The following is a 17,158-nucleotide window of genomic DNA, read 5'->3' on the forward strand; positions in this document are numbered from 1 at the left end:
AACATGACGGCACCTCAACTCTCGCACAAACTTGTGTCGTTTGTTTTTCTGTCAGCAATATTACGCAAAAAGTACTGAACTGAAGGATTTTTAAAATCACTTTCAGTTACACTGCGGGAAATTTGGAGAAATCTCAAAACATTGCAATAAAGGTTTCTTATGTTTGGCTGTATTGAAAAAGCTGGTGTATTGTTAAAAGCAAAATGCGACAACGTGCAATGCAAACAAATTTGACAAATAAATCAAGAAGCTTCCAGTCCACTGAAGAAACAGCAGATGAAAACATCAGATCTGTTTGGAGCAATGCAGAGACTGTTTGACTGGCACTCTTTCACATTTACATACTGTATATATGTGTCTATACAGTATATATCCATGTATATATATATATATGTATATTCTGTCAGGAAGTCACATTGACATTGAGATCTCATTTATAAGTGAGATCTGAGTACAGAAAATAAAATAAACAGCAAAAAGAAATATTAATAGCACACTCTGCATGCTGACATGTTAACATCTGTTAACATTGTACCCTGACAAGATTGTACTTAAAAGAACATGACAAAATTGATTGTATCAATTTCAAACTTATTTGAAACTGAGGCATTACTTTTTGCATGCTCATACTACATTATGCCGTTTATATTCTGAATTTGCATTTTGACACTGAATAGTACAGTTTTCCAAGTTAGTACATAGTCTGACTAAGGTCGACACCGGAGCCCAGTTGAGGACAGTGAAGAATAGGTTGTGCTAGGAGATAATTGAAAAATGGCATTGAGAGAGGAGCAAACATTGTAATTCGATGTATTGAATGAACATAAGAAATAGAGGACGAACAGCTACTGCTCTCACTTATTGATCCTGTGTTCCTGGACGGATTTTTCTCATCCGCAACAGAAGCACAGAAGACACTGCTGTGTATTTTTTTTTGAGAGCCCTAGGGAACAGGACATAATGGCAGTATGATATTTGTCAAGTGAGTTTGATTCTGTAACATGTTTGTGCGTTTGTTTCAAGGTCTGCACAAGGTCCCACAGCTGTGAATCTGGTGTTCTTATTGACATTCATCAGAAATGCAACCGACCCATTCTGTCTCACAAAGATGGTACAGAAAAGGTCTCATTCTTCCTTGTTTATGTAATTCTAATTACCTGGGTTGATTTAGACTTGGCAGAGAAAAGTAGTGATGTCGTATTTCAAAAGGAACCGTTGGCTTGAATAGCTGTTGGCTGGCTCTGAGAAGGGGTCAAGGTACTGAGATACGTCCTTGTCCATACAACAAACAATACAATACCCTGATGTCACTGATGCATAATTGCTAAGCACATTTGTTCGAATAAGTTGTGGTTCATCATGACATCTTTGAGCCCAATGGTGCATTGTCTGTATGATATTAGACCAGCCTTCATTTCATATAATGTGCCCTGGGGCATTAATTTGCCCATGGAATATAATGAAGTACATTTTATTATTGTTAACATTATCATTTACAGAATGCAGCATTACAGCTGTAATCCATTTTAAATGAATGAAGGAATAAATGATATTTCTATGTTGTTGGCACTGTTGTCCACATTGATTGAATGAGGGTAGAATGGTTTATAGCACAATGCAAGTTCTTTACTGTAGATACGTTTTGAATGGTGAATTGTGCCTGTAGGAGACAATTAGAGAAAAGTAACTTAATTTCGATGTGACTTACATAATCATCAGTATAAGACAATTAGCAATCGTTGTACGACGCTAGAGAAACTCATCACATCATGACCTTTACCATTTAATAGGTGTGTTGCAAAGCATTATGTACATGTCCTTATGTCCCTACGTAAAGCAAATAAGTGATGTATATGTTACATCCCTCTGTGGAGTATATGAGCTGCGTATCAACAGGGTGTGATTGTGTGTGTGTGTGTGTGTGTTGTACTGCGGCAGTCCGTGAGTAACATGATTAAATGGTGAGGATGCGGTGTGTGTGTGTGTGTATGGGGGCATGCTGAGAAGGCCACTATTAATTTGATGAAACAAGATTCGACTTAAACATCGTGACCCTCACAGATGCTATAACTGCTGCGCTCTCTCTCTCTCTCTCTCTCTCTCTCTCTCTCTCTCTCTCTCTGAATATGTATGTATGGTACATCTAGCCTTGTAGATAGACTTGGTTTTATGTGCTGAGATTTCTGCCTCAAATCCCAACACTGGAGGAACTGATCTTGATTTTTAGTGCTCAAACAGTTGGAAAATCACAACAATTTGACAGCAACTTGCCTTCTCTATGAACAGTTTTTGGAACTACTTTCTACCGAGGAAGTAGTCCCTCGACAACTGTTGACAACATAATGAGAAATCTTCATGGCTAGATAACAATAGTGGTAAATGGGATACTTTAGTATTTTTTGTGATTTGGATAAACTGATCCTTTAAATACTAATAAAAGTTACATTATTAATTGAGCCCTTTACTCGAGAACTAGAAATGTGCTTCCATGATAAGAATTTATTGATGCTCGCTTGCTTGCCAGCGGTCTGTTCTCCCCTTGTGTCTTTGACCCTGGTCACCTGCAGACGGACGCAATGACAATGTGAGGTTACAGGCCAAGACATTCCTATCCGTCTCAATTGTATCCTGTCTATAATCCAATCATGTTACTCACATTTCACCCAGTCTGATGTTTTGAGTCACCTGGCAATGGAGGTCACTGCTGTGTGTGTTTTTGTATTCAAGTATTTTCATTTTGAGACTGCTCAAGTCCCTGTTGCTGTTGTCTGTGTGGCTTTTTATGGACTAATAATAATAATAATAATAATGTGTGTGTGTGTGTGTGTGTGTGTGTGTGTGTGTGTGTGTGTCTTTCTCTCTCCCTTAGGTTTCTTAGTTGTTTGTGATAGTATCTTTTCAGATTACGCGCACATGGATAGAATTAGCCAAGCAAATGCAGGTACACTAAGTAAAGCGGTTTATTAGGTCCCTGTAGGCCAGGACTACACTGGATGTGGACACACAACTGCATCGCCTGATCTAGAGATTCGGCGTCTCGCTTATTTTTCACTGGGGACGTGCGCATCTCCCCGCAGAAACAGACAGAGAAAAGACCTGTTGATAGTCATATTCACATCATACCAGCAACATCACATAAAAGTGACACCTTCCACGATAGTTGTTAATGTCAAGGCAAAATCTGAAAAAATATCCAAATTCCAAGAAATAATGTTCAATTTCAATATGTGACTGCAAGTGATCCCCACTTTCTTGACTCTCTCCGCCTGTCTACCTATATATATATATATATATATATATATATATATATATCTCTAAATGTTTCTGTTCTTATCGACTCCCACTGTCTCAGAGACAATCAGCATGTCTGCTCGGTGTTGTTACATAAGCAGCCAACAGTCGTATGATCTCCCCACCAGCACATTGCTAACTTTGATACTGTGTGTTTCTTTTTGTCTTCAATACAAAAACCACCGTAGAAAGCTAATGCAGCACTGCTGTAGATAATTCTCGTGTGTGTTTGGGTTCACTGACTTTTCAATGTATTCACGTCTTTGTGCCTTAATGCGTATGTGTGGCAGTCTTTGGCGCGATGGTCCCGTGGTCCCTCCCCTCTCGGTCCAATCTGTTAGCGGTCTTTATCTTCTCCAACAATCAGGCTTTATCCCTGGACACTCCTGGTCCCACGGTAGCCCAGGGAGCAATGGCCCAGCCCTCCTATCCAAACCAAACCAGATATATTTCCTGACATACACAACCCAACACACACAAACATGCCCACACTGGCAGTGGATAGACCCAAAATCTAAAGCAAAATGTGAGCAGATTATGTTATAGCTTCTCTCGATGCGTTGTCTCACAGTTAGTCTTTGCTAAAAAAATTTACAAACGTGATTCTGTAACTTTGTGTGGAGGCATTTTTTATGTATTGCTTTGTGTCATGTTCTTATTTAATAATGCCAATGTTGAAGTTTGGAGTTTGTAGATTTTATTTTGAAAAGACAGTCTTAATGCAAGGTACAAGGTTATTATATCTGACAGCAAATATGGGAGAGATGTGATCAGAAACACAAAGTATCAGTAAGAAAAAAAGCATGGCAACCATTAGAAAATGAAATTCCCATCGAAAAAGAAAACTGTTATAAAAACACCATCAAAAATAGAATCCTTTATTGTGACTGAATACAATGTGAATGAACAGCAACAGCAAAGCACAAAAGCAGCACTGTGTTAGCATCAGTATCAGAAGTTGCAGAACATGATGTGGTGTTTGATCACAGGAAGCCTGTGGCAGTGTGAGCTGCTTTGCACAGAGAGGAAAACTGAGAGCATTGATTTCATTGTAGAGGAGCATGGAGTGTATGTGATTTGTCAAATGTGTGTGTGTGCGTGTGCGTGCGTGTGTGTGTGTGTGTGTGTGTGTGTGTGTGTGCGTGTGCGTGCGTGTGTGTGTGTGTGTGTGTGTGTGTGTGAGAGAGAACTGTCTGGAACATAAAACTATAGAGGCCCATTCAGACCCTCCTTTCTCTCCTTCCATCAGGAGATAGCAGGGACATTGAACTGCAGCAACAAAAGCAGATTTCCATCAGACAGAGTTTCTGAGAGAGAAAGGCATTGTGTTGAAAGGGGCTTAATGGAAGCTCAGCTTAGAGCTTTATTCACACAAACTGTACTCTCTCCGAGCAACACATATGTACACACGTGTTCAATTTTCCCATATACCAAATGCTGCTTGTTCGTCTACACTAAAATTGGTGCTCTCATTTTTATAAAATGATAGAGGAGGGTTTGTGAGCAGATAGTTGCCAGTCACTGTACTCTATAGCAAGGCACTTAAAGCACTGTGCACTGATCTCAGACTAAAGTCACATGCACTGTAAGAAAGGAAATAATGTTCTCACATGCAGTCAGTATATGGGAAGGGAAATCTCTCACCTGTGATGGGCTGACATTAATCAGCTTCTTGATGCCAAGCACGACTTGAAAATAATGAACACAGATGAAAATCAAAAGTAGATTATTTTGGAGCACCCTTGTAGCCCAATGTCCACAGCGCATCCGTGGCTCTCTCTTCATTTCCTGTCGGCCTCTTCACCGTCAGCTATTCCGTGAAATCCAAAAATGCCTAAAAAACACGCTTTATTATTTTTAAGGAGACATTCTTCAGTGTGCAATACTGTTTTATTGTAGTACTGTTTTATTTCTGCTCAGGGTCACATGGCACATGAAAGGCTAAGAATTTTTATAGACTCATCATGCTCTCAATAGAGCACAGAGGCCTCTAGACATACCAAAGGGTTGAATCAACCTCTCTGATACTGTATTAAAAAAGTAGAACAGTGTGCGCCTCCCAGTAAGTGTTCAAACAACAACACAGACTGTCGGATTGCAATTTCAACTGCAAGTTCAACACATGCAGGCCTCTTCTTAAAGTTTGCTTAAGTTTTAGCAAGTCCAACCACTTGGTTCAAAGTTGGGCAATGGTCACCTTTGTGTTAAACTGTTGGTAGGAAAACAGATGCAAACCACAGTCTTCACTGTCATAGTTGCATGCTTTTTTTTTTTTTTTATGCACATCAGTCCACCCCAGCGTCCTCTCTAAGGAATCCGTCACTCCAGCATTTCCTGTAAAACAACAATCAAAATCAATTCATTTCAGCGGAATCATTGCAATCTGTCAGCTTGTTCAGAAAGGCAACGCCAATTTGCACGGCGCTTTTGTGAAGAGTTCAACTTTGAACTCCGCAAACCATTTTTACATTGCTAACCTCTGAGGTAATAGATGCAATCATAATAAGGCAATCATATTACCTTTGTCGCTCAATCCCAAAGTGGAAAGTACAGCCATCGAGCTTCCACTACAAACTGTATTCCAAAAAGGCACTAATTAATTTTGCATTGTAGAAACGCATTTTGACCTTGTCTGATGTGACTTGTCAATGAAGAATTGATTACACAGAAATCTGCAGGAGTTGAAAATGTTTCAGAGAAAAATTTGTGCTTCATGAATGTAAAGAGACAAAAGGAAAAAGGAGAAAGACTTGTGAAAAATAACAGAACTGGAGTTTCTGGTAAGTTCTGAGTTCATGATTGGTGAGTCCATTGCTAGTTATCTTACAGCTAAAGTCTGTACATTTGAGGTTTGAGCTGAATAAACACAAATATTCCAGCGCTCAAATCCCCTTTCTGTCTGACCATTTGTTAACATTGAAATGTTGCTTCCAGTTTTGCTACTGAAGGTAAACATACAACCAATGTTATTGTTGGAGAGGACAGTTTCAAACTTCACAAAAACCAACTTACGACTCTTGCCAGATGTTGAAAAGGTTCTCTCTGAGACGTATATGTCATTGTTATTCCTGCCAAGTCAGTGAGCGATCTGTGTGGAAGCACTTTCTACGGGATTTACCCACTCTGTCCGCTGTGTTAATGGCAGCTGAAGATACACTGAGGTCGGCCGTCGTTCTCCCTTTCTCATTGAAGTGACAGGAAAAAGCGTCTGGAGCGATTTTAGCACGTGTGATCATAGAGCACTGAGCTGATGCTGCGGTAATGCGATCCCTGATCAGTTCAACAACTAAATGCTGTGTATGGGTAAGGGAGCAGTTTGAATGAGAGCCTGTGTTAGCTTGTTAGCTTGCTGTCTAAACTGTTAGCATTGTGGTAATACTGCTCAAGTGCATACGTTATTCTTCTTCTGGTGTTTTGGTAGGTATCAACCAAGTTCAGGTGCACTACCACCAACCTCTGGACTGGAGTAAAGCTCACATGCATGTAGTAAACACTACGAACACAAATTATTTTTTGCTGAAAGTGCATTAAAACGTATCTACGTTTTCATCCAGATACCAGACACTTGAAAAGACAGGTGTAGATTGGTAATTGCAGTGCTTTTGTTTTTGTGTGGTACTCCTTGTCTACCTCTGTGAATCTGACCTGTTATCTGCCAGTAAGAGAAAACAAACATCAATTCCCCATCAGCAAAATTGAAGAAGAGATACAAGTTGTGTAGGTGTATATTAAGAGTTGTTTTTTTTTGTTTTTTTTTTTAAATGAACTTTCCTGTTTTTTCTTTTAAAACACTCATCGTGTTTTACAGTGAAACAGCTCTGTGAGTCATCTGTAGCTGAAACCCTGCCCGCTTTCCCTGTCTTTATAAATAAATATGTCCCCGTCTCAGATCAGAGTTGTCCTCTTTTGTATTATGTGTAAACTAGGGATGAGCGAGCAGGCCTCCCATGGATTAACCACTGACTGACTCCAAAAGTTGCAGTCAGACCTCCTTATTATGAGGCATGTAAAATCTTCACGACACTAGGACAAACATACACACACACACACACACACTCCCAAGGTTTTCCAAACTAAGTGTATAGAAGTAGTGGCACACTGCTGCCCCAGAATCACATCGTCTAATATTCCTGCGGAAAAGACTACACAACGGCTGCTCCCAAATTTGATTGGTGTTATTTGTAAGTCAGCCTAAATCTCAGAGAAGCTACACACACAAATGGAACAGGGCTTACTAATCCATTTGTAAGGCAATAGGCAGGCAAACAGGCAGGGGAGAGCTTGCCAAGTGTTGTAATCATAACTAAAGATGATGAGCCCACTCCCTTCCTCTACACTCTACAGTACTGTGTGTGTGGTGTGTGTGTGTGTGTGTGTGTGTGTGTGTGTGTGTGTGTGTTTTTTTTTTTTTTGTGTGCGTTTGCATGTTTGTCCTACATCGCCTCCTTTACAAAACTGTGACAAGAGAGAGAGAGAGAGAGAGAGAGAGAGAGAGAAAATGAATCGGTATCAAGTGGATAATCTACAAAAGTACACTAGGAGCTTTTCCACCTTATGCAAGTCCCCCGCTCATTCATTTGCAGATACCACGCAATCTCTCTGAGAACAACAACAAGCCGGCGATATGAGTTTTGAAAAGGCAGTAATTGTAAGCAGGCTGGGGAATAAATTAGAATGATGACAAAATACAGAGATAAATCCAGCTTAAGACAGATGTATGCCACTGTTTATTTGATTTCAGCTTTTCTCGCTATCCTGCTCTTTCTCCCTCTCTCATTCCTGATCTTTTTTAGTGGGGTGGAAAAATGGATTTTTGTCAGCGATTTGGCCCTGAAATAGCTTATTGTCTAAGGCATCCACTGTGCGGGTACAACGTCAACATCACATGTGTGTGCGAACGTGCTCGTCTGTTTCCATGGGGAGTAATGGCCATGGAAGTGTGTATTGGCTCTGCTGGCACAATACACCACTGTACTCATTGGTTTAGACTGGTGTGTGTATTTACAGTTTTTGTGTGTGTGTGTGTATGTATGTATGTACTTCTATAGTCTCTCTTGTTGATATTTATAGATGTTGGAATTCTGGTATGAAGGGGGTGCGGGTAGGAGGAATGTAGGGAGCCAGAGTGGGAGGGTAAGGGGAGATGAAAAAGGAAGGAGGGATGAAGGGAGGAAAGGAGGAGAGGATCTGTGAGCTTGAAAGAGTGACTCTGCCCTGAGCTTTTTCATTCTTTCCCTCCCTCTCACTTTTTGTGTTTATTTTACTGATTATTTCTTTTCACTCTTCTTTCTGTCTTACCTCACACATTCATGCCCAAAGGCGTTTTCACACTCTTTGACACAACACATCCAAATAATACACTCTCACGTATCCACACACATGCGGCTTTTACAATTATATTTATTCTTAGTTCCTTTTAAGTCCGGATGCAAAAACCATTAAATCAGGAAGGTTTGTAAAATGGAGTAATTGACATGAAAGTTTGATGAGCCACGAAGTCGGTGAGGCTGTGAGAAAAACATACTGACATGTACAAACTCTTGACTGGTACTGTATATAAATATACAGTGAATACACCCTCTGTCTCAGGTGTACATTTCGAGGTAGAACTGTTAAGAAAAAAGAATTAAAAAGACTTTTGTCATGGTTTTTACATCTTTTGTACCAGCTTGATTTTTCTTTGACTTTGCCCCCAACCTCGTATCTATTTCTCTCTCTCTTTGACTTACTGCTATCTATTTGGTCACTTGCATCTAGGTGACATAAATATTGTATTATTAATCAGCTGTTTTCCTTGTTTTCTGTCTATCCAGGAGTGAGAGGACAGGAGCTGATTACTGAGAGGACATTTTTCTCCTCAGGTTGTTCCATCCAATAACTGGTAAGTGATCTCTGGTTAGTGTCTATAGACAGGTTTACTTTTTATCCAATTCCAATCCACTACTGTTATTTCAACATTAGGAGTCAATCGAGACAATCAGATGGTTGGTGCTAATTCGCCAGTTGGTGTTATTAAACCACTGAAGAAGCAGAGGCTACAACCGGTTGAAAAGAGCAGCAGTCGAACCTGAAATGAACAAAAACAAAGTTGAAAAGGAGATGGAAATATGACACACGTTTGTTTAATGTGTTCATTTGAGGAAGCTTACAGTCTCCTTGTCGCCCCACGTTCATTTGATGTTTACATCCCCCAGAATCTTTTCGTCTTTTAAGGCTGTTTCCAAGTCTGCTCTTATTGATGCAACATCTCTTCCACCTCAGCTAAGTGTAAAAGCTTTTTTATGAATAAAAAAAAAAAAAGAATTTTTGGCATTTTTAAGAAGAGTTTGAGTTAAGATATATGACTCATTTCCACTTATTGACCAAGTTACTACAGCAAGTAAAACCCATTCTTTTTTCTGGCAGGTTAATTTAGACACATTTTTCCTGTTTTTGTACTGACAGTCAATTATCATACAACTAAATATAAATTTATCATAGTAGATATCAAAAGTATCTAATGTATAATGACAATACAGTAGCTTAAGTAAAGACCATGCAATACACTGTAGCCACATGTTGCTCACAGAGAAAATCTTGTCACTCAGTTTTGCTTTCTACACCACAGCAAAATACAGTATGGATGTTGTCTGGGGTTGCTGCAAAGCTTTCTGGGAAATCACTAAGAAATGTACTCAATTAAGATATGGGACATTTTTTAAATGAAAGAAAAAAAAAACAAAAAAAACATGTAGTTTTACCCAACCACAACAGATTGAAAATACAGTACAGTATGTCAGTGTGGACGACAATTACAGAATGGAGCTTTTAACCGGTTGACTCCAAACATCCAAACATCTTCAGAGACTTTCAGAACTCCGGCTTAGCTCTGAGTTTACCAGCAGCCATGCTGATAGATTTTTCTCTTGCTGCTCAGCCTTTTAACTCCACGAGCCCCTAATGTTGTGCACAGTCATATGTTTCTATTTTGGGAACTTTGACTGCTCGTCTAGAAACTTTACTAAGAAATGAATTTGACTGGTGAATTTCTGTAAATGTTGTGGCACATCAGTGGAAAACACACATCGTGTTGCGTGCTTGGCTGCGATGACAAAAAGCAGCGGACGTTGTGTAGAGAACAAGGCCTGGAGTCAGAGGAAGACAGCGATTCCAAACTCAGATACAAGACAAATGACCATGAAATAGAGGCTCAGCTGATACCGCCTGCTCGCTCTTTGTGTGTGTGCGTTTGTGTCTGTGTGTGAAGAAGTCCAGATAGTGTGTGTCAAGGCAGTGTCAGGCTCACAGATTGTGGCCTCGTCTCTGCTCTGCTGAGGAGATTTAGCTGGCAATGTTTGTACTGACCGCGGCCCGTGTGGTTGTGTGTTTGTGTCTATGGATGCATGAGTGTTTGTCACAGCCCTGTCAGATCAGCCGTGAGTCTGCCCGCTGTGTGTGTCAACCAGGGGTGACCTTTTTCTGTGAGTATCCCTTGGTGTGTGTGTGTGTGTGTGTGTGTGTGTGTGTGTGTGTGTGTGTGTGTGTGTGTGTGTGTGTGTGTGTGTGTGTGTGTGTGTGTGTGTGTGTGTGTGTCCTGTGCTGCGGGCAGGGAAAGTCCCTGTCTTTGCTGTGCCAGGGAGTTGGAGGGGACACCTCGTTCATCTGCGCTGTGGGAGTTCCCCGTCAGAGCGAGATGGGCTGATCCTCTGCCTCGGTTTCATCTCACTTTTATCGCATATTTGACTTCACTCTTTGATTCTATATTTGCTAAGTGATGTCAGAATCGTCATCACTTCATAAATCAAAATGACTAACCCATCACACCCTTTGCCTTTTCCTAAATTTTGTCCCTGCTGGCCCACCGTACGCAGTCCGACATGATGCCTGATTAAAAAGTCTTATATTGTATTAGTGTATTATACAAACGCAGTAAATTAAATTACTGCCATCAAAAATTTTGATATTTTTGTCATTTGTCACATCAGACTGCAGAATTGATTACTGTACATAGCAACCTCATACAAGAAAAAAAGATGGAAGATATTCAGATGGATGTAATTATCCATATCAGAATTATGTGATAATTAAGTAATGTGATATATTGAACTAGCGTGTTAAGTCAGAGTCAAGTCAAATTTCATGGCAGTCCATCCAATAGTTCCACAGATATTTCAGTAGAAAAGGTCTACCTCATGGGGCTACCTGAGGAAAAATCAGGGGATGGCCAGAGTCAGTAGGACACATTGACTGGGAACCATGAATGTCAATCAGCAACATGCACTTGTATGTGCGGCAGCTGCTGAAACTGTAGTGGACAAATCTGCAGGAAGCAAATGAGAAGGCCACCCTTGAAGAAAGCAGGAAAAGCTCCATGTCACAGTTGTTTGTTTCAACTTTTACGTCAGTTACCTGATGGCTGAAGAGGCGGAAGAGGAAGCGATTGGTCAGGGTACCACAGACCAACGAACCAATCATCCACAAGGAAAGGCACAGGCGGCATGGCAGCAAAAATGACCTAACTTAAAATTTTTCAGAAAATATTTTCAATAGCTGTTCACTGAATGTTTTTAGTATGCAGAGACTTTGTCCTTCCAGTTGTAGGGAAAGTTCATGATGTTTCAGTTTCCTGTAAAGTTGTTCAGAGCTGTGCCCACTGACAGCTGTCATAACCAAAGCAACTGCCTATTCAGCCTTGACTGAACAAAATGAACAAGGCAAAATTGAGCATTAATGGAAATGTAACACAAAATAATAAACATAAAAAAGTTTTATTTAATAGATTTTATTGCATCTTCATTCAAGGTCTGTTGCCCTGTTTGGATTTGCACCAGTGAATCCAAAGCCTTACTCTACTGTAACTCATAAAGGGATTAAAAGTAACAGATATTATCCTCAGTGAAAAGTCACGCCTCCCTTAGAGCATCTCCCAGCAGTAAATATGCTATTCTCCATACGTGGTTGTTAATTAGCTCTCTTCCATATCTTGCTGTGTATTTCTTATGCCAAACAGATCCCCTGTCCTCTCTCTCCCAGCACTGTCCAGAGCTGTACGAGAGCTAATTGGCAGCTCGCTTGCCTGCCGCGACGGTGATCATGCAAATCTATTGGTGCTTACCAATAGCCGGGCCCGTTAAAAACATTACGACGGCCATTACCCAGAGCTGGGGCCGGCCTAACGAACATATGCTTCCCACCCCCCTGTAAACCCCCCCCCCCCAATTCCTAAACTCTTATTTATGTGTTTAATTTAATGTGCGAGGGAAGAATTTCCGAAATTAAATTTGGTTTTCGTTGGTGCCTCCAGAGAGTGGCTGCGTTATAATAACATGGTAATTTTTTACACGTCTTTATGAGAAATGAGAAAATTAATTCTTTCTGACAAGCTGTAATTATTGGGCTTGGAACAGTTGCAGCTGAACAGTTTGGGCTGTGGTAGCCTGGCAGTGAGCTGAAAGAGGGAGAGAGAGAGGAAGAGAGAGAGAGAGAGGGGGAGAGAGGAAGTGAATGGGGGAAGGGATGGAGAGAAAGAGAGAGAATGGAAAGGCAGAAAGAAAAGAGAGAGAGGGGTTAGAGACAGATTCATATACACTCACAAAGGAGGGAAACAGAAAGGAAGGTGAGGGTGAAGGACCTGAGGTGTGAGGAGACAAGGTTGGATTAGATATGGAGAAAGAGAGGAGTTGGTGGGAGGTGAGGTGGAAGAGGGAGAAGCTGCGGACAAGAGGGGGGAGAAGAGAAAAGAGGAGAAGGGTGGAGGACATGAGGAGACAAGGTTGGAGCAGAAGAGAGGAAGGACACAAGTGAAAGGGTGGAGAGAGGTTGTTGGAGAACAGAAGAGAAGAGAGAAGGTTGTTGGTGGTGGTGATGAGGGAGAAAGGACAACTAGAGAAGAGAGGACAGAATGAAGGAACATTTTGGAGAAGATGGAGGAGGAGAAAGATTTAAGGCAGGTAGTTAGGGCTGAGGGGGAAGAGAAGAGGGGGATAAAGGTGGAGAGAGGATAGGGAAAGATGGTAGGAGAGGTAAGATGTGACGGAAGGCAAGGAAGAAGAGTTGGAAGGAGGAGAGGAGAGGTGGTGGAGAAAAGAGACTGAGGAGAAAGGGGAGTGAACACAGGGTTTGAGGTGACAAGTTTACAAGAGATTAAAGGAAAGAGGATGGACAACTAGAAGACGGGAGAGGAAAGAGACAGTGGGAGGTAAAGGGGGGAAAGACGAGGGGGGTGAAGAAGGAGATTAAAGAGAACGGAAATGAGAGGAGAGGTAAGGAGGAGAAGAGGAGAGGAAAGACATTGAAGACAGAAGGGCATCTGAATGAGGCAGGAGAGGGTGGAAGGAGAGTAGAAGACTAGAGGAGCAGGGGTGGAGAGAAAAGGTTGGAGGAAGAGAGGAGAGAGGAGGTGTAGTGAGGAGTCATGCCTCAGTGCGTTACATCAGGTAGGAGTCCCTGTCTTCTTGTCTGATGTCATCAGAGGAGACTCCTCTCCAGCACCAGCAGCTCCTCCTGTGTCAAGGTTACAACACATTAATATTCACAGCCTACAGCCGGGCTGGCCTCGCTCCAGGCCTTCTTAAGCTCTCTCTCTCTCTCTCTCTCTCTCTCTCTCTCTCTCTCTCTCTCTCTCTCTCTCACACACCACACACACACACCACACACATACTCTAAGCACCAGCATCTGCTCACACTTACAGAGCTTCTTCCTCTTTGCTCCATAAAGCACGGGCATGCGTACACACACACACACACACACACACACACACACACACACACACACACACACACACATACAGTAGAGAAGCCTCAGAACTTACACACACACACACACACACAGCTCCCTCTTCTTTGCCCCATCATGTGCTGAATATGGAACATGATATTGATATTATACAGCCATATTGTCGTTTCTCCACAGTTATTCACTTAGGCTGCTGTAAAAGCACTCTTATGGTTGTTGGGTGACTCATTTAACGACCCACTTGTGGTGTGTCCGTGTGTGTGTGTGTGTGTGTGAGTGTGTGCATATGCAGCCAAGTGGCCATTTGTTTTCACTAAGTGTCACTGCCTTAAAAGGAGAACCAGTGTTTTCTGTCTGCCCTTCTCTGCATGTGTGTGTGTGGAAGTGTGTGTGTGTGTATTAGGGCTTGGAGGTCATGATGATAAAACATGTTTTTGTACAGAACAGAGGCCAAAATGTACACTCATCATTTAGTGTGAATAAAATGTAAGTTAAAGTACTTAAAATAGCTTCTTTTAAATCTCGGCATATATTAATTGAGGTCTGCATATGTATTGGAATGGGTATGTGGGTATTTTGAAGGAACCTCGTGAACAGTGTGTGTGTGTGTGTGTGTGTGTGTGTGTGTGTGTGTGTGTGTGTGTGTGTGTGTGTGTGTGTGTGTGTGTGTGTGTGTGTGTGTGTGTGTGTGTGTGTGTGTGTGTGTGTGTGTGTTGTGTGTGTGTGTGTGCGCGCGCGCGCGTGTGTGTGTGTACTCCTGTTTATTTGTTGAGTGTGTTCCATTTTGTCCTGTGCTGTTAAATGTTTCATCCTAGCAAAGGCATGATGGGACCCCCTGGGGATGAGGCATCTGCCCGCCCAGCCACACGCTGAATTATACATGACAGCACAGGACAGAGTGTGTGACTGTGCGAGTGTGTGAGAGAGCATTTGTAGGTGTCACTGAGTGAAGTGTCCACTTTGTTGCGTGACTCTATTTCAGATCTGCACTGATCTGCCTTCAGCTGTATATTGTCTGGCATGCCCTCTCTGTGTGTGCATGTGTTTGTGTTATGTAGTGTTAGAAGGCAATTTCCTTGTTTAAATGGTAAATCAAACATCTTGTAGTTGACCAAGGGACAGTTTGATCTTTACTTTTCTCTGCCACAACAAAACTTGCTTGAACCCATTCTGGTGAAAGTAAAAAGAAACGCTGTGTTCTGGCTTGTTCGAATTGTCATGCGTCTTCACCAGATTTGCTTCTGGTAAGTGGTGCTGGCAGACGTTACTCAGAAACATTTTGCATGTAGCTGAGTAAACCTTTGCCAAAACTAGTCAGTCAACATGGAAGAATCTCCATTTTAACTACTAAATATTCACCTACAGACCGTGGCTAAAAAGTTTCATGAAAATTAAACTTGCTGTCCTGTAAAAAAAAAAAAAAAAGCAAAGAGATTCCCATGATGCTTGTGGCTGCAAGATGTGTAATCGCTATCACACAACAAAACACTAAACGCTGAAGCAGTTTTTGATACTACAAAGCAGGAGTTTACAAACCCTGGAAAGTTATCACAGCTACTGTGATTTGATTTTCTATTTGTGATGGTGAAGTGGACGGTACAAGTTGAGCTGGACCCCCGAAGGCTGCGTGTTTTGATGCAGTTGCTGCTGTCACCGTTTTTACCTGCCCCAAAAATCACTTCATTCGGCTTTACTCTTGGCTCACATGAACATATGTCAGTAATCAGTGACCGAGATCACGTATCAGGCCAAAGCTTAGCTACTTAATTAGAGTGTAAATATGACAGAAAAGTTAGGGGCTCAGAGAATATATGACTCATTTGTATGAGACATAATCCTATCATTAGACAGATCATGATCACACAGAAATATTAGATGTTGACTAATACTTGAGCTGAGTCACATCTAGACTGACGTACAAAGCTCTCATGGGTAAGCTCAGACCACTTACAAAACTCTTCTTATCTAAGGCTGGATTTCAAGTAGTTCAGGGAAAAAGTTATATGTGTCTTCTTTTACTTTTTTCATTGGCTGCTTTTAAGATTAACCACACACTTAAAAATGTTTTATAACGTCATCTTAAACCACTCCAATCCATTCATGTATTCACACCTTTTGGGGAATATTTTGGCCGGTGCAGCCATCATGTCAAATGTGATGATACATTTATACACACCAAAAAAAAAAGAAAAAAAAAAGGTACCTCAAACAAACAGGAGAGCCGTGTGTGTGTGTCATTTGAAAGGTTAAATAATTTACCCTCTCCGAGTGCATGTGTGTAATGTGTGCAGGTATGTGTGTTGTGCACATGAGGCCTTGCTACTGTAGCTAATGAAAGCCCCTAATGAAAGCCCCATCTCCTCATGCAAATGAGGCTGCTGTTAACCCCAATCAGAGAGGTCGCTGAGTGCGCATCAATCCCACATCTCTCTGAGTGCTACACAGGCAGCACACAATGGTCCCCACCCCTCCATAGGCCCTCAGGTAATTACCGGGAGCCAGAAAGGGAGCGGGGCCAGGGGAGTCAGGGTCTCAGGTAGGTGTGCACCTCCGTCAGTGCTTTTTTTTTTTTTTTTCATGTCATTTATGGGAAACACAGGGTTGGGTTGCATGTTGGGTCAAGTGCAAGTGCTTTCTTCTACCACACCTCTTCCTCCAAAACACACACAGACACACACCCGCTCACAATGTGACAGGTAATTACAGCATGAGAGTGGCTGTGCCGTGTGTAAGATTGGGAGGTCAGGCCTGCTGTCTGCTCCCTGTGGGCCACAGAGCGTCACCTCTCTGACTACAGCCACAATCAGCTCCATTAGCACCGTGCCTGCCTGTCTATCCACCTGTTGTCTGTTTTGTCCTACCTGTCAGTTAAATGTTTTATGTCCAGCCTGGTTTCTGCCTGACATTTCTAAATTGTTTGTGTTGTTTGAGCAGCAATGTGAAATGGCAATGACGTGACAGTAAAATAACCACACAGCATTGATTGTTTCTCCCAGTTAATAGCAACCTTCAAATTGCTTCACATCACCAGTGGCAGCAGAGTTGGCTTCAAGGAGTGCGGATGAATTTTGTGCATTCGTTTATTCACCATTAAAAAAAAATTTGCTGACAAAATGATTGTTGGCATGAAAGTTAGGCACAGTATGAGGTGCC

At 41.7% G+C, this 17,158-nt stretch overlaps 1 protein-coding gene across 4 annotated transcripts in view; it reads left to right on the forward strand.

Annotated features, from left to right (window-relative positions):
• Positions 1-17,158, forward strand: part of sox5 (SRY-box transcription factor 5) — a 235,884-nt gene that overhangs the window by 78,965 nt on the left and 139,761 nt on the right. For all 4 annotated transcript variants that reach the window (XM_056367186.1, XM_056367189.1, XM_056367187.1 and 1 more), the window contains exon 4: positions 9,105-9,172. The gene's annotated coding sequence lies outside the window, so the exon portion shown is untranslated. The remainder of the gene's footprint in view (positions 1-9,104; positions 9,173-17,158) is intronic.

Source organism: Seriola aureovittata, chromosome 22, assembly GCF_021018895.1.
Source record: "Seriola aureovittata isolate HTS-2021-v1 ecotype China chromosome 22, ASM2101889v1, whole genome shotgun sequence".
Taxonomy (NCBI): Eukaryota; Metazoa; Chordata; class Actinopteri; order Carangiformes; family Carangidae; genus Seriola; species Seriola aureovittata.